Here is an 18,607-nt window from a genome sequence, read left to right as displayed (position 1 = left end):
TCATTGGGTTCAGTATCATTGGGTTCAGTATTGTTGTGTATAGTATCATTGGGTTCAGTATTGTTGTGTATAGTATCATTGGGTTCAGTATCATTGGGTTCAGTATTGTTGTGTATAGTATCATTGGGTTCAGTATTGTTGTGTATAGTATCATTGGGTTCAGTATTGTTGTGTATAGTATCATTGGGTTCAGTATCATTGGGTTCAGTATTGTTGTGTATAGTATCATTGGGTTCAGTATTGTTGTGTATAGTATCATTGGGTTCAGTATCATTGGGTTCAGTATTGTTGTGTATAGTATCATTGGGTTCAGTATTGTTGTGTATAGTATCATTGGGTTCAGTATCATTGGGTTCAGTATTGTTGTGTATAGTATCATTGGGTTCAGTATCATTGGGTTCAGTATTGTTGTGTATAGTATCATTGGGTTCAGTATTGTTGTGTATAGTATCATTGGGTTCAGTATTGTTGTGTATAGTATCATTGAGTTCAGTATTGTTGTGTATAGTATCATTGGGTTCAGTATTGTGTATAGTATCATTGAGTTCAGTATTGTTGTGTATAGTATCATTGGGTTCAGTATTGTTGTGTATAGTATCATTGAGTTCAGTATTGTTGTGTATAGTATCATTGGGTTCAGTATCATTGGGTTCAGTATTGTTGTGTATAGTATAATTGGGTTCAGTATTGTTGTGTATAGTATCATTGAGTTCAGTATTGTTGTGTATAGTATCATTGGGTTCAGTATCATTGGGTTCAGTATTGTTGTGTATAGTATCATTGGGTTCAGTATTGTTGTGTATAGTATCATTGAGTTCAGTATTGTTGTGTATAGTATCATTGGGTTCAGTATCATTGGGTTCAGTATTGTTGTGTATAGTATCATTGGGTTCAGTATTGTTGTGTATAGTATCATTGGGTTCAGTATCATTGGGTTCAGTATTGTTGTGTATAGTATCATTGGGTTCAGTATTGTTGTGTATAGTATAATTGGGTTCAGTATTGTTGTGTATAGTATCATTGGGTTCAGTATTGTTGTGTATAGTATAATTGGGTTCAGTATTGCTCCTCCTGTAGCTTAACACGGAAGTTTCTGCCTTTCCTCGTTGCTCTCTCAACTCTCGGTCTCTCTCTCTCTCTCCTCTGCGTGTGTTTGCACATGTTTATCTGCGGATTTCGCTCACCGCGCAAACACACACACGCGACCAGCATGACTCTGAAGCAGCTGTAAAGGCTGGACCTCACGGAGGCGACATTTAATCCTCTCATACAGACATGAAGGTAAGAGTCGGCTATTTTCTTCCTTTTCTCAAGTCCCCTGTTCGTTCTCTCTCTCTCTCTCTCACCTGGAGGCGGCTGCTCTCGGACCATAAACTTTCCCTCTTCTTTCTTTCTCCTTTCACCCCGATGCCGTTTGTTTTTCTGCTTCTTCTCCAGCTGTGCTGCTCCTGCGCGCTCATCGGCGGTTTGTCTCACAGGCTTTCAGACGAACTTAGCACAAGACAAAAACAACTTTAAATCCCCAGCTGTGGAGTAAAAACTTTAGCTGACCCTTAATTTGTTTTTCACATGCAGAGACCCATACAACCATGTGCTGTCTCCAGAAAACCAACAAACACACACACTTGATCTCCATCTACTGTTCTGTCTCAGACTGTGATCGACAGACAGGTTTATTGGTTTGAGACCCAACAGACAGACAGACAAGTCGTTAAAATTCACAGCCTGCATGACGTCACATTCAGGACCCTGAGAGAGCAGAGGAACTTTTTCAATCATCAGACAGCATCAGTGCAAAAAACCTTGTTCAGGCACTGAAACACTTAGTAAGATAATATGGGATAAATCAGAACAGCAAGCTTTTTTGAGATTTAAGTTCCTGTTTGTGTGTCTGCATTTTTAAGAAACAAAGCACAACTTTATTCATCACACACTTGTGAAATTTCCTCTTGGCATTTAGCCCATCTGAAGCAGTGAACACACACGTGAGCAATGAGCACACACACACACCCAGAGCAGTGGGCAGCCATGCTGGGAGCAGTCGGGAGTGAGGTGCCTTGCTCAAGGGCACCTCAGCCCAAGGCCGTCCCATATTAACCTAACCACATGTCTTTGAGGGAAACAGACACAGGGAGAACATGCAAACTCCACAGCAGCTGGGCTCGAACCCAGAACCTTCTTGCTGTGAGGCGACCGTGCTAACCTCTTACACCACCGTGCCACCCGTACAACCTAAAAGACAGATCATTTACTTACATGTTATTGTACTACTGTGGTATCAAACCAGCAGACAAAACAATTAAAATATTTTTTTTTTTTTAAAAGAACAATTTGTCATAATTGAGACAGAACTGCTGTGCACAGGAGCTGAGATTTCTCCACTACGTTTACTCATTAAGGTGGAACACTGTTCATGACTCAGGACTTTGCCATGCTTTTGAACATGATAGTCCTGTGGAGTTGCTCTTACAGACAGCGAGCCAGCCTGCATTCCTCTCTCACTGTTGTAACCGTGGCTCGTTCCTGTAAACGCAGCCAAACAATGAAACCTCAACCCTGTGTGTGTGTGTGTGTGTGTGTGTGTTGTTGTTGTTCTCTTTCCTGAGGAAATCGGAGGAAAAAACCATCGAGCCATTCATGGAGCACAAGCATGAAGTTTGTTATAAGTGTGCAGATTAGTATGTAATGGATTGTAGTGGATACATCCCAGTGCTTATAAGCATCAACTATTGCAAACAAATGGAAAGGAAACGTAACTGTTCATTTCTGAATATACGGTAAGATAGTCTTTTATTATCCCACAAGGGGAAAGTTTACATCGGGGTCACCAAACTTTTTTCTCTGGGGGCCACATTGTCGTTCCTGACTGTGATGGGGGCCGGGGTCGGGTCAGCTATATCACATAGAATTGTATGACCCAGACAAATACGACCACCAGCAGGCCTCATTGTGTAGTAGAGATTACTAGCCTGGCACAGCCATCCCCAATACTATATCCACACTACTATATCAACACTTGATTCCTGGCACATATTTGTTTATCTTTACTAGTGGTTTGCAAAAGTAGTAATCAAGTCTTCACACTTTGTTTTAATTTGAAATACCACAGATATTCCATTTATTTATTTTCTAATAAAAATAATATCAAAGCTGTCAAGGTAAGAAACATCTGCCTAGTTGAGGTGATTGACACTGGCAAAGGTGAGTGGAAAATTATAAATTGTAGGTAGGCCTGTTGATATTATTAATAATATAAATAATAATTGTATGCAGCACTTAATAAAGGTCAAATAAATAGGCCTATAAAATAAATACATTTTAAAAAACAGTGAAATTATAATAATATGAGCAATAGATCAATAGATCACAGCAGTTGTGCTGTGTCCTGCACGTCATTGCTCTCATCCATGGCCAAAGCAAAAAACTCGAATTCTGACGCTTTCTCATTCAGCTGGTCATACACGTTGTCCCCCAAATCTTCGGTTCGCCTGGTCATAGTAGGTGCGGAGAGACTCACCGCATTGAGCGCATCCTTCTTGTCGGGACACGCCTCCTCGGCCACAGCAAGCATGCATACTTTAACAAAGTCCCCATCAGTAAACGGCTTTCCATGGGTAGCTAGTAGGTGAGCTACCTTATAGCTAGCTCGGACAGCAGCCTGGTTGATCTGGGTTTGGCGAAGGAATACATTCTGTTGTGCAGCCAGTCCGCATTTCATCCTCCGAATCCTGTCTTCTCTTGTTTGCCCTCGCAAACTAGCATACTCTTTGTGGTGGGTTTTGTAGTGACGACGCAGATTATATTCTTTGAAAACCGGCACACTTTCTTTACATACAAGATAAACTGCACGGTCCTTACACTGAACGAAAAAATAATCAGTGGTCCACTGTTCTTTAAAAACTCTGCACTCTCTGTCAGCTTTTCGCTTACCGCTAGCCATTTTGCTGTCCTGAACACTGACAGTTCTCTGCGCATGCGCTGCCTGTCACTGCTTGATCGCGAGCATATGACGAAAATTCGGAAAATATGAATAGTTCATTTTATAACTAAATATCAATTTTAATTGATAAAATCAACAAAATACAAGATGCAGACATGTTATTATTTGCCAAAAAGCAATTTAAAAAAATAGGCCATGACCACTTTTGGGGATTGCCTCATAGGGCCGGTTCAAGTGATGGGGGGCAGAGGGGCTGGGGGGCCGGTCAAAGGGGGGTGGCGGGCCGGATCTGGCCTGCGGGCCATAGTTTGGTGACCCCTGGTTTACATTGTTACTGCAGCAAACTATGGACCCTTTTCACATGACGTCACGACAAACGCGGCCGGCATTTTGGACATGTACTACCAGTAGTTTACCACAGCCAACATTGAGGAATGGCAGCAAAGAAAGTTTTTACTTTCAGCAAGACTTCCATCATGCCACTATATTATTGTGCACCTGGATGTAGTAACCATCAACAAACAAGGCAAGGTTTATCATTTTATCGGATCCCGACGGAGAAGATGGATAGCGGCCATAAACAGGAAAGATTGGCAGCCCTCGGCATACCAACACTTGTGTAGTGACCACTTTGTTGGAGGTAAGACGAATAAAATTAGCCAGAAAAGGCATTACATTGCTGTTAACATTCTGTGGCGGCGAGTGTGTAACCAAATAGGTTAAAATAACCCATTGTAACCTCTTTGTTCTTCTGTAGTAGCTATTGTTGACTAGCTAATGTCAACAACATAGTAGTATGTTACTGTAGCAATGTTTACGTTCAGTCATTTGGATGACTGTTAAAACCTTTCAGTCTCAAGTTTTTCCTTTACTGTATTTACTAGTTTACTGTAATTATGATCCGGCAGCTATTTACACCGGATCCAGTGTAAATAGCTGCCGGAGCCAACGTCCGAGGTTCCGGAGCGCGCTCCGGCTTGCTCCCCCTCAAATTAAGCAGCGCGCTCCGGCTTGCTCCCCCTCAAATTAAGCAGCGCGCTCCGGCTTGCTCCCGGAGTGCTCCGGCCGAGGTTCCGGAGCGCGCTCCGGCCGAGGTTCCCCTCAAATTAAGCAGCGCGCTCCAGCTTGCTCCCGGAGTGCTCCGGCCGAGGTTCCGGAGCGCGCTCCGGCCGAGGTTCCCCTCAAATTAAGCGGCTTGCTCCAGAGCAAGTCAGAGCGCGCTGCTTAATTTGAGGGGGAGCAAGCCGGAGCGCGCTCCGGAACCTTGGCCGGAGCACTTCTGGAGCAAGCCGGAGCGCTCTCCGGAACCTCGGACGTTGGCGTGTATGTGTATGCCGATGGGTTTTTAACGACATAGGTATACAGATCATGTGGGCCGAAGTCAGGTAAAGACGAGGGCTTCGTGTACTTCCGTACGTCAGTGAACAATCCTGGTGGAAGCAGGTAAACGTCGTTCTCTAAGCCTGCTAACCTCAATTTTTGCAAATACCTCTCCCTCTGCTCGCCCTGTAAATGCCCTACGTCGCTGGATAGTGAAGGTGTTTTCTGCATCTCGCTCCTTTTTCTTTTATGTTTTTCGTTTGTCGCCTTCCTCGCATTCAAACTGATTCGAGCCGAAGTCCGCTACATGTCCAAAATGGCGGTCGCGTTTACGAAGGTCACGTGACTGAAAAGGGTCTATAGAAAGAAAAAAGATAAGGCAGTGAAGGAGTAGTGCAAAAAGTACTAAGTATACAAAAAAAGCTATATATAAAAAGAAATAAGCTATAAATTTAAAGATAAAAATGAACAAATTTGCATAAATTAACAGGTTTGCAGATGTACAGTTAACGTAAGTGTATTACACAGGTGGTATTGCACAAGTAAGTCGGTATATTGCACAGGAGCCATTTTAACAGTGTGTAGCTAGCAGTATGTTGTAATGTACTGATGCTGATGGTCAGTGAACACAGTATACGTTCAGAAGGGTCTCTATGGATGTAGAAGTGATCTGGACAGTATTGTTCATTATTGTGAGGTGTCTGGTGCTGTGCTTGGTGAGGTGCCGGCTATACAGTCTCAGAGGAGGAAGGAGCTGCTGTATCTCTCCTTAACACAGCGCAGATGGAGGAGCCGGTTGCTGAAGGAGCTGCCCAGTGCTGCTACTGTCTCCTGCAGTGGATGAGAGGTGTTTGCCATTAAGGATGATCACTTGGCTAACATCTTCCTCTCCAAACAACAGGCTTAAATGAGCCTGTTGATTGGACTTTAATAAAAAATGAAGGTTTTTTTTTTTTCGAGTGATGGCCTGATTAGATTAGATTAGATTAAATTAGATAAAACTTTATTGACCCCTTTGGGAGGGTTCCCTCAGGGAAATTAAGATTCCAGCAGCATCATTACAGATGAACAGAGAAAAGAAATAGCGAAAACTTCTAGATAAATTAAAATAAATTAAGTATTTACATATACAAATATAAAAAGAATAAGATATGGGGAAGGGGAGAAGGGGGGGGGGCGGTATTGCTTGTTGTTAGGCTAGGCTACTGCTCCTTCCCATCCTCCCCCCCAGAGAGGAGTTGTACAGTCTGATGGCGTGAGGGACAAAGGAGTTTTTGAGTCTGTTCGTCCTGCGCTTGGGAAGGAGCATTCTGTCACTGAACAGGCTCCTCTGGTTGCCGATGACAGTGTGCAGAGGATGACTGGCATCGTCCATGATGTTCAATATTTTGTCCATAGACCTCTTCTCTGCCACCGTCACCAGAGAGTCCAGCTTCAAGCCGACCACAGAGCCGGCCCGCCTGATCAGTTTGTCCAGCTTGGATGTGTCCTCCTTGGATGTGCTGCCCCCCCAGCACACCACGGTGTAAAACAGGACACTGGCGACCACAGACTGATAGAACATCCACAGGAGTTTCCTGCAGATGTTAAAGGACCGCAGCCTTCCTAAGGAAGTATAGCCTGCTCTGTCCCTTCCTGTACAAGTGTTTGATGGGACTCCGTTGGTGAGTGATGACCATGGGTAATGCATCCTAGTTGTCTTGGTTGTTTCCTTGGCTGGACCAGCATCGTTTGTGACTGAAGAGACCAATGCGAGAATCAGAGCCGGCCCGTGGCATAGGCAATATAGGCAAATGCTAAGGGCGCTGCGTCCATCCGGGGCGCAGAAACGGGGGGAGAAAAATTATGACTTCCACTATTCTGAAAACGAGTCAGCATTATAATGTCTTAGCCTAATTTAATTGTACAGCAAAGCATGTAGTCAGGGTGCGATTTGTCAAAAAAAGCGGGGTGTGGTGGTGGTTGTTAATCATGAAACAATAAGCGCTCAACAGTGGTTCGCCCTGTCTGTAGTGTGTCTTCGGGCACGCAAGTGCGCATCCGCGGCTATTCTCTGTTTTGGCCATGTAATAGCCTAAGTGTTGTTGGCTAAAGAGTGTTTTTGCATAACGTAGATAACTGACATAGATCTGTTGCTTGTTTTGAATATGGCTGCACTTGGAGCAGTCTGTCGGTGTCGTTGAGCAGTCTGGGCTGAAGTAAAGGTCTTTTATGCACCGAACACGTTTCGCAGCGAGATATTCCAATGGTGCCTGGCACGTTTTTTTTTTTTTTTTTTAATAAAACAAAGTTGCTTTGTTGATGTGTTCTCATTAAAATGACAGTTTAGCAGCTCATTCAAGCAACCATGTTGCGAAGAGCTTCCTGGAGGAAAATATAATAAACGCGTTGAAAACAAGAAACAATCTCAGTGCGTCAAGACTGCAGGGAAACAAAACAAGCACTCAGATGCATAGTCGGCGATTGCTATAGGCAACCTAGGCAATTGCCTAGAGCGCAGTGTGCCCAGGGGCGCCAAGGGCGACCAAAACCCCACCAAAAAGGAGGGATGGAGTTATTGAATGGAGATATTACCAAGTGCATCAGTGGTGTACAGTGTTTTCAACCACTGTGCTGCCGAACTCTAGTACCGCGGAACACTAGTGTGCCGTGAGAGATCACCAAGTGTACCGTGGAAAATTGTAGAATGACTGTATATTGTAAATATTGGCAACAGCGTTTTAGTTTCAGTCAACATTTTCTATTGGTGATGTGCCTTGAGATTTTTTTCATTGAAAAAGGTGCGCCCTGGCTCAAAAAGGTTGAAAAACAAGTGTAGCCTACACAGTAGTGGTCGGTGATTTCCTTATGCCTACTAAAAATGCACAATGATAGGTTATAAGGGGGGCGGGGGGAGCGGTGTTCATCGGGGAATGAGAATGGCTATCCACTGCAAAAAGTAGCCCAGACTACAAGTGCTTAAATGAAGAAATCCAAACTCTCGGGTGGGCAAGGGCGCAAACGAAGGCTACAGGAAGAAACAAATAGAGCCAAGTATAGAGGTAAGTCTGATCTAATCTCTCATATCAACCATTATAGTGGCAAATTAATATTTTAGACGCCTGAATCAATGTCTGCCTAGCTAACTAGATGCAAACAGCAATAGACTTCAATAACAAAGTACCCATAATAGCACTTTTGTTTGAAAATACAGCCCACTGATGTCCTAACAGGGTGCTTAAGTTTGCACAATTTAGAATTGTAGAATTTTTTATTCATTTAATTTGTTAATTCTTCAGAGATGACTTAACTTTTAATAGCAAAAAAGAAACTAAAAATAATTTCTTGTTTATTGTCCATGCACTACACTTTGAACAGGGTGCGGAAGGAAGAGTTTTTGCCCATTATATGGAGATATGTATTGAATTTGTGTGGTCATTTTACTTTGTGACACTTTATGTTAATAATGATAACAATAATAACAATAATGAAAAAGATAAAAATGACTTCTTGTTTATTGTCCATGCACTGTACATTGTTTAATAGTAATAGAATAGAGTGATTAGATTAAAGTGTTGTTTAGATGTTATTAGAGGGTTTTTTTCCTTTTGGGGGGGGCGCCAAAACTCAATCTCGCCTAGGGCAGCCAAAGACCTAGAGCCGGCCCTGGCGAGAATGATGGTCTCTGTTGCAAAGGTCGCAGTTGTATGTATTCTCTGGTAGAGGGGAACCGTCAGGGCCTTCTTGGCCTTCAGAGAAGGCGCAAACATATCAGCGTTTCAAATGTTATATTTAATTTCTTTCATTCTTTAATTTCTTTTATAATTATTCTCTTCTAATTCTAATTTGGCCTCATTTTTTGTCAAATTTGCTTCAGAAATGAAAGGGTTACTGTCCTGGAAACATTAAATTAGAGTTATCCGATGAGATTTTATTTATTTATTTATTTATTTTGTCTCTAGGCTGAGAAAAGTTTAGAGCTGGCTCACTCATTGATTAGGACTTCATTGCCAGGACAGAAGGCCATGGCAGTGTATGCTTATCTAGGAAGTGACAGATGACTTAACCAATCAGATTTTGATTTATAGTGGGAGGGATCAGTGCTGTCGCCTCACAGCAAGAAGGTCCGGGTTCGAGCCCCGTGGCCGGCGAGGGCCTTTCTGTGTGGAGTTTGCATGTTCTCCCCGTGTCCGCGTGGGTTTCCTCCGGGTGCTCCGGTTTCCCCCACAGTCCAAAGACATGCAGGTTAGGTTAACTGGTGACTCTAAATTGACCGTAGGTGTGAATGTGAGTGTGAATGGTTGTCTGTGTCTATGTGTCAGCCCTGTGATGACCTGGCGACTTGTCCAGGGTGTACCCCGCCTTTCGCCCGTAGTCAGCTGGGATAGGCTCCAGCTTGCCTGCGACCCTGTAGAACAGGATAAAGCGGCTAGAGATAATGAGATGAGATGAGTGGGAGGGACCAAAAATGTATCGCCCTAGGCCTTCTCGAAGGCCAACGCTAGCTTATCCATGAGTCAGCGCAGCAGTAAAGTCATCTTTCAGCCAGTGTAGCGCTCATCAGTATCGTTAGCGAATGCTAATAAAGTGGTCAAACCAGTGCTCTCGAGAGCAAGTAGCACAGGTTAACAACCGAGAATCTAAGATTTCTGTCTCCAGACTCTTCTTCCACACACACTCATCACAGTATTCTTCACTCAGATGAAAAACTTTAAGTTTTCATTTCTCTCTGTAATTTACTTGGTTACTTTTAAAATCAACATCAACAACTACACACAACGGAGTGACCTGGCAGCCTACCGCTAATCCCTTGCAAAATCCTTTGCCCCATTGCTTTTTTGGTGTCTGGCTAAGTTTTGGCTGAGCTCAAGTCCCAGCTCTAATAGTAACGGTTCGCCACTGCTCTCTGGTCTATTGAAATTGCTGTGCTCCTTTCTGCGTGCCTGTTTTTCTGCTGCTGCGTTCCTGAGTTTCTCTTCCCTTGTCTTGAGATGTTGGCTCAGGGTTTTTCTTCACCTTGTGCGATCGGCTGCAAGGTCCTCCCAGAACTCCGTGTTAATGTCAAGCGTCTTCATGTCTCTTTTGCAGACATTCTTATAGCACAGTGGTCCTCCTTCCAGATGGCAGTTCTTCATAGAGTTTTTTTTTTTAAATATATATATATAAAGTGGTCAACCTGCTGAATTAAATGTTATTTATCGTCTGATTTGTCATGTTGCCCCGGATGAATAATTGCACAGAATGATGGGGTTTATTGGTCTGGTTGTTGCACTGTGTGCGGTATTGTCAGGTGAAGTGTGTAATATGAGCCACACCATCTATTTACTCCTGTTTAATCAGGCTTTGTGTTTGTTTGACTGCTGAGTTAATGATTGTACATTATGAGCTTCATATAAGTGAAGGTTTTTGACATTTCTATATGTGATCTTGTTTGACTGAAACACTACTAAGTTGTTATTGCACGTATCCCAACTTTCTGTTGACCATACAATAAATCTTCAGCTATTCAGTTTTATTGAGCCTGTACCCACTCTACCTCAGATTGCTGTTTTTGTCTGACAGGAGCAGAACCCAATGTGATGATCTCTGGTTGTATCCCATCCACTCAAGGTTTGGCGTGCTGTGCATTCTGAGATGCTTTTCTGCTCACCACAGTTGTATAGAGTTGTATCAGTCTGGTCATTCTCCTGAGGCCTCTCTCACTAACAAGGCATTTCTGCCTATTCTGGGGTGGAAGCGTTCTTTGTAAACTCTAGGGACTTGTGTGTGTGTGTGTGTGTGTGTGTGTGTGTGTGTGTGTGTGTGTGTGTGTGTGTGTGTGTGTGTGTGCGTGTGTGTGTGAAAATCTCAGGAAATCAGTAGTTTCTGAAATGCTCAGACCAGTCCATCTGGCACCAACATCCATTCCATAGTCAAAGTCACTGAGGTCACTTTTTTTTCCATTCTGATGTTTTGATGTGAATGTTAACTGAAGCTCTTGACCTGTATCTGCATAATTACCTTCACCGACTTTGTTGGAAGAGGTTATTTTTTTCACCTTAATTTGTTTGCTTGACTTTTTCCAAGGTAGCTCAAAAAGTAGTGAACAGATTTTGATGAAAGTTTGAGGAAAGGTGAGCCGTGGGCAAAGGAACAATTGATTAGATTTTGATGCAAATCTGGGTATGCATGCGGATCCAGGATTTTTTGTCTGTTCCCAATGTAACTCAAAAAGTAGTGAACGGATTTGGATGAAATTTGGTGGACAGCTTTAGTATTACCCTAGGTTCAAGTGATTTGATTTTGATGTTGATATGTGGTTTGGCAGAGGTATACACACTACCGAGTGCACTTCTAGTTTTTATCCCCTGCTGGCCGAAAGGCCCAAAGGGGGATTATGTCATGGCGATGTCCATGTTATGGCATAGTTGCCAGCGGGGGATATTGTGCTCTCAGAGCACTCTTACATATGTATTCCACTGGTGCCACAAAGTTGGCTGATTGTAAAATTACATATGTGCTTGTTGAACATCCATTCCAGATTTGGTCCCCTTTGCTGTTATAATAACTTTCAGTCTTCTGTGAAGGCTTTGCATTAGATTTTGGAGTGTGGCTGTGGGGATTTGTGCTCATTCAGCCAAAAGGACATTAGTGATATTAGGCATTGATGTTGGGTGCAGACCACTTGAGTTATTTTATACCAACCTTGGCAAATCATGTCTTCTTCATTGACTTTGTTTTGTGCTATCTATCTGTCTAAACCAAGCAAATCTCCAAACTGCACCAAATATTGCATGTTGAAGGAACCATAGTACCTCCTGTTTTTATGGGTTTAACCACATGTTTACCCCAGAATCATCTGCCCAGCAACACACGTCAGGTGAGCTAATTATCAAAGCATGCATTTCTCCTGTTGATTTTACTGAATGGATTGCTAGCAAAAAGACAGTTTTAAAAGACTTCCATTTCAGTTCAGCATCTTGTGTAGCCTCAGAAGGAAGGATCTCAAGGGACTTCAGCTCAAAGAGGAAATCCTATGCTGGTCTCTTGTGGAAACTGTGTTGGATGAAGGTTTTTTAGTGTAGAGAGGACTTGCCACTATCCAGCAGTTTCTGAAAAAAGTTAGTATTTTGTGAATCAGATCCAGTCAATGAGGTGCACACTTCACTGAACAGCTTCCATTTAAGGGCATAGAAGATCTGTATACTAGCAGCTCAGCTCAGGCCAAACAAAAAACTTTGTTTCCGGTTACCCGGAAACATTCAAATAGAGTGCTGGGTGGGTGGATATTTTATTGTGAAATGGGGGGAAAAGAGTGGTGATAGCCATGGAAACATTTTTTTAAAAAAAAATCCCTACTGACCTACCCTAATTTTTCAAGACATGTAATAGGAAACAAACAATTGTTTTTGTTTGGCCTCAGTAGTGTTTCCTGGACTACTAGATCACAATCGGTGGTGTACAACCCCAATTCCCAAAAAGTTGGGACAAAGTACAAATTGTAAATAAAAACGGAATGCAATGACGTGGAAGTTTCAAAATTCCATATTTTATTCAGAATAGAACATAGATGACGTGTCAAATGTTTAAACTGAGAAAATGTATCATTTAAAGAGAAAAATTAGGTGATTTTAAATTTCATGACAACAACACATCTCAAAAAAGTTGGGACAAGGCCATGTTTACCACTGTGAGACATCCCCTTTTCTCTTTACAACAGTCTGTAAACGTCTGGGGACTGAGGAGACAAGTTGCTCAAGTTTAGGGATAGGAATGTTAACCTATTTTTGTCTAATGTAGGATTCTAGTTGCTCAACTGTCTTAGGTCTTTTTTGTCGTATCTTCCGTTTTATGATGCGCCAAATGTTTTCTAAGGGTGAAAGATCTGGACTGCAGGCTGGCCAGTTCAGTACCCGGACCCTTCTTCTACGCAGCCATGATGCTGTAATTGATGCAGTATGTGGTTTGACATTGTCATGTTGGAAAATGCAAGGTCTTCCCTGAAAGAGACGTCGTCTGGATGGGAGCATACGTTGCTCTAGAACCTGGATATACCTTTCAGCATTGATGGTGTCTTTCCAGATGTGTAAGCTGCCCATGCCACACGCACTAATGCAACCTCATACCATCAGAGATGCAGGCTTCTGAACTGAGCGCTGATAACAACTTGGGTCGTCCTTCTCCTCTTTAGTCCGAATGACACGGCGTCCCTGATTTCCATAAAGAACTTCAAATTTTGATTCGTCTGACCACAGAACAGTTTTCCACTTTGCCACAGTCCATTTTAAATGAGCCTTGGCCCAGAGAAGACGTCTGCGCTTCTGGATCATGTTTAGATACGGCTTCTTCTTTGAACTATAGAGTTTTAGCTGGCAACGGTGGATGGCACGGTGAATTGTGTTCACAAGTAATGTTCTCTGGAAATATTCCTGAGCCCATTTTGTGATTTCCAATACAGAAGCATGCCTGTATGTGATGCAGTGCCGTCTAAGGGCCCGAAGATCACGGGCACCCAGTATGGTTTTCCGGCCTTGACCCTTACGCACAGAGATTCTTCCAGATTCTCTGAATCTTTTGATGATATTATGCACTGTAGATGATGATCTGTTCAAACTCTTTGCAATTTTACACTGTTGAACTCCTTTCTGATATTGCTCCACTATTTGTCGGTGCAGAATTAGGGGGATTGGTGATCCTCTTCCCATCTTTACTTCTGAGAGCCGCTGCCACTCCAAGATGCTCTTTTTATACCCAGTCATGTTAATGACCTATTGCCAATTGACCTAATGAGTTGCAATTTGGTCCTCCAGCTGTTCCTTTTTTGTACCTTTAACTTTTCCAGCCTCTTATTGCCCCATCCCAACTTTTTTGAGATGTGTTGCTGTCATGAAATTTCAAATGAGCCAATATTTGGCATGAAATTTCAAAATGTCTCACTTTCGACATTTGATATGTTGTCTATGTTCTATTGTGAATACAATATCAGTTTTTGAGATTTGGAAATTATTGCATTCCATTTTTATTTACAATTTGTACTTTGTCCCAACCTTTTTTGGAATCGGGGTTGTAGTATGGTAGTGTAGTTGTTAGCACTGGCGCCTCACAGCAAGAAGGTTCTGGGTTCGAGCCCAGCGGCCGGCGAGGGCCTTTCTGTGTGGAGTTTATATGTTGTCCCCGTGTCTGCGTGGGTTTCCTCCAGGTGCTCCAGTTTCCCCCACAGTTCAAAGACATGCAGTTAGGTTAACGTGGGGCGACCTTGGGCTGAAGTGCCCTTGAGCAAGGTACCTAACCCCTGACTGCTCCCTGGGCGCTGTAGTATGGCTGCCCACTGCTCTGGGTCTGTGTGCATGTGTTCGCTGCTTCAGATGGGTTAAATGCAGAGGACGAATACCGCTGTGCTTGAAGTGTGCATGTGACAAATAAAGGTTTCTTCTTTCTTTTCCTTAGTCTGCACTTTGTCTTGTGGAGCCCAACACAGGTCCAGGTGACCTAGCTATGGAAATATGTTCCATCCATCCATCCACATTTAGGATAGCAGATCTGCTTGAGGAAGAAGCCTGCAGGGTTTTCCAACCACTAGAGAAAGTGATGGGAGAAGAGTGTGCAAAGGAGAATTGACCTCAACAACACAGAGCAGTAGTACAGTAGCGCTGTTCTACAGAAAATGTGATAGGACTGAAGAAAAAATATCCTCTCACCATGGCAGAAGAGGTGAGATGACTGGATACTAGCTTTGGAGACCAGGATACCTGGAGCTCTGTAGTCTCAGTATTTCACAGATAGATCCGTATGGTGTAAATGTAGTCTGCCGTGTGTACAAGGAGAGAAGAAGAAAGGGAAAGATGGCTGTATGACAATAATATTTATTGCAAATATTGTACTGTGTCATGCATGACTTCCTGACTTTGCTGGAAGTTTTCGGCATGCCAAAGATATCCAGGCAGATAGGAGGTATGTCTTCTGAAAACATCTCTGGAAGAACATCTCTTGAAGAACCTAAGACCAGTTCCAGTGCTTGGAACATCTCCAGTTCTTGGAACATCATCCCCAAGAACATCTCTTGAAGAACCCAAGAACAGTTCCAGTAATTTCTCTTTATGATAAACTGGTTGTGGAATAAACCACACAGAAAATATGCTAACTGGCTAACGTAAACTCTAGAGCTACCCTCAATCATGGGGAGCAAGTGACCTTTAGTCAGCCTGATCTTGAGAAGGCTTTGAGAAAAGGGATTTAATCTAAAATAAATAAATAAATAAATACTTTTAGTAAACTAATTTTTGTTTTTATCTCACATTCATAATATCATACTTCAAAGGACAAGCTGTGGGTAATCACTATAATCAGCATAAATGGTTCAGGATATTCCATCCATTATCCGTAACTGCTTATCCTGTGCAGGGTCGCGGGCAAGCTGGAGCCTATCCCAGCTGACTACGGGTGAAAGGCGGGGTACACCCTGGACAAGTTGCCAGATCATCGCAGGGCTGATACATAGAGACAAACAACCATTCACGCTCACATTCACACCTACGGTCAATTTAGAGTCACCAGTTAACCTAACCTGCATGTCTTTGGACTGTGGGGGAAACCGGAGCACCCGGAGGAAACCCACACAGACATGGGGAGAACATGCAAACTCCACACAGAAAGGCCCCCATTGACCACTGGGCTCAAACCCAGAACCTTCTTGCTGTGAGGCGACAGTGCTAACCGCTACGCCACCGTGCCGCTTGGTTCAGGATACCATTAACATAATTACAACCAGCTTTTTGTGTTAGCACTGCAATACCGAACAGCAGAAACTCTGTTGCAAATATCAGTATCACTTTAACACTTCCAGCTTGGACCTTCTTGTTGCCGTAAATTGTGTTATCTTTATTTTTACACGTTAAATGGTTTTTATTCAGTCCTTATTTGGGTCATCCTGAAAACAGCTGAATTGGTAGATTTTGAAGTTTGAGAGTCATCCAGAAACATTGTGGCAGCGGGGGCGTGGCCGAGCATCAGTCTGTGAATGGAGGGCAGAGTCAGGGAAGGTGAGTGGTCGTGTCACTACACCTGTTGTCAATAAACGTGTGTTTGTGTGTCTCCTCCAGTGACCGCGCCCTATAAAAGGAGAGTGAGAAAGGGGAGGTTGGCGCCGAGGGCTCGATAATAGCCTGTGTGTGTGAGAGTGAGTTTGAGCTGTGTGCTGAAAAGCAGCAATAAAGAAAAGAATTCAGAATGCAAATAACCGCCTGCCGTGCTTCTGCGCTCCACCTACATCAGGGTCTCATGACAAACATGTTTACCGCTTTGCAGAGACCATTTCCAGCTCTTTGAATTAAAAAAAAAGTAGCATCTCCTGTTTCTCCTTATCATGGCTCATCTACAGGTCCTTCTCAAAAAATTAGCATATTGTGATAAAGTTCATTATTTTCTGTAATGTACTCATAAACATTAGACTTTAATATATTTTAGATTCATTACACACAACTGAAGTAGTTCAAGCCTTTTATTGTTTTAATATTGATGATTTTGGCAAAAAAGTAAAGGAAAACCAAAAATCCCTATCTCAAAAAATTAGCATATTTCATCTGACCAATAAAAAAAAGTGTTTTTAAAACAAAAAAAGTCAACCTTCAAATAATTATGTTCAGTTATGAACTCAATACTTGGTCGGGAATCCTTTGGCAGAAATGACTGCTTCAATGCGACGTGGCATGGAGGCGATCAGCCTGTGGCACTGCTGAGGTGTTATGGAGGCCCAGGATGCTTCGATAGCGGCCTTAAGCTCATCCACAGTGTTGGGTCTGGTGTCTCTCAACTTCCTCTTCACAATACCCCACAGATTCTCTATGGGGTTGAGGTCAGGAGAGTTGGCAGGCCAATTGAGCACAGTAATACCATGGTCAGTAAACCATTTACCAGTGGTTTTGGCACTGTGAGCAGGTGCCAGGTCGTGCTGAAAAATGAAATCATCTCCATAAAGCTTTTCAGCAGATGGAAGCATGAAGTGCTCCAAAATCTCCTGATAGATAGCTGCATTGACCCTGCCTTTGATAAAACACAGTGGACCAACACCAGCAGCTGACATGGCACCCCAGACCATCACTGACTGTGGGTACTTGACATTGGACTTCAGGCATTTTGGCATTTCCTTCTCCCCAGTCTTCCTCCAGACTCTGGCACCTTGATTTCCGAATGACATGCAAAATTTGCTTTCATCCGAAAAAAGTACTTTGGACCACTGAGCAACAGTCCAGTGCTGCTTCTCTGTAGCCCATTTCCTGCACACGCCTGTGCACGGTGGCTCTGGATGTTTCTACTCCAGACTCAGTCCACTGCTTCCACAGGTCCCCCAAGGTCTGTAATCGGCCATTCTCCACAATCTTCCTCAGGGTCCGGTCACCTCTTCTGGTTGTGCAGCGTTTTCTGCCACACTTTTTCCTTCCCACAGACGTCCCACTGAGGTGCCTTGATACAGCACTCTGGGAACAGCCTATTCGCTCAGAGATTTCTTTCTGTGTCTTACCCTCTTGCTTGAGGGTGTCAATGATGACCTTCTGGACAGCAGTCAGGTCGGCAGTCTTACCCATGATTGCGGTTTTGAGTAATGAACCAGACTGGGAGTTTTTAAAAGCCTCAGGAATCTTTTGCAGGTGTTTAGAGTTAAGTCGTTGATTCAGATGATTAGGTTAATAGCTCGTTTAGAGTACCTTTTCATGATATGCTAATTTTTTGAGATAGGAATTTTGGGTTTTCATGAGCTGTATGCCAAAATAATCAGTATTAAAACAATAAAAGACCTGAAATATTTCAGTTGGTGTGCAATGAATCTAAAATATATGAAAGTTTAATTTTTATCATTACATTATGGAAAATAATGAACTTTATCACAATATGCTAATTTTTTGAGAAGGACCTGTATATACACACACAGAGCCAACACCCTGTGTGCCAGTTCACCATAAGCAGGGCTGCCAACTTTTCGAAATTCCTTGGAGTGAGATTTTTTTTGGGGGGGGGGGGTCGATGGCAAAATTTTTCCGCACACCATGCAATAAGTGTGAATTTTGTATTCAGTTTGATATTCACTTGTCCCCCTGCATTCTGGTGTTTTGTTTGTGGGTCGTCCAGCTGGAGATGGACAATGGGGGGGTTGAGATTTTGGATTTAGTAGATGTTCCTGCATTCTGGTGGATTTTTGGAGTGGCCTGCTGTGCCATACCTACATTCTTACACACCCTGACTTGCCAGGCCTTCAGCTTGTGGCCAACAAAAGCGCCAAGTTTTGGCTTAAAAGCCCCCACACTAGAAAACTACAGATGACTGCCAATGTTCCTGTAGCCCTATAGACCTGTGTTTCAGATTTAAAGGCAAGTTCATGTTTGAAAATATTTCATC

The 18,607-nt window shown here is 43.0% G+C and overlaps 1 protein-coding gene across 2 annotated transcripts in view; it reads left to right on the top strand.

Annotated features, from left to right (window-relative positions):
- The first annotated feature begins 1,094 nt into the window (after positions 1–1,094).
- Positions 1,095–18,607, top strand: part of mctp2b (multiple C2 domains, transmembrane 2b) — a 93,495-nt gene continuing 75,982 nt past the window's right edge. Inside the window, exon 1 of one of the 2 annotated variants that reach the window (XM_060941046.1) lies at positions 1,095–1,281. The gene's annotated coding sequence lies outside the window, so the exon portion shown is untranslated. The remainder of the gene's footprint in view (positions 1,282–18,607) is intronic. The other variant, XM_060941045.1, reaches the window with a different exon arrangement.

The sequence above is a fragment of the Neoarius graeffei genome, chromosome 15, assembly GCF_027579695.1.
Source record: "Neoarius graeffei isolate fNeoGra1 chromosome 15, fNeoGra1.pri, whole genome shotgun sequence".
In the NCBI taxonomy this organism is placed as follows: domain Eukaryota; kingdom Metazoa; phylum Chordata; class Actinopteri; order Siluriformes; family Ariidae; genus Neoarius; species Neoarius graeffei.
Note: the sequence above shows the minus strand (reverse complement) of the source record. Positions and strands in the feature narration are given on the sequence as shown.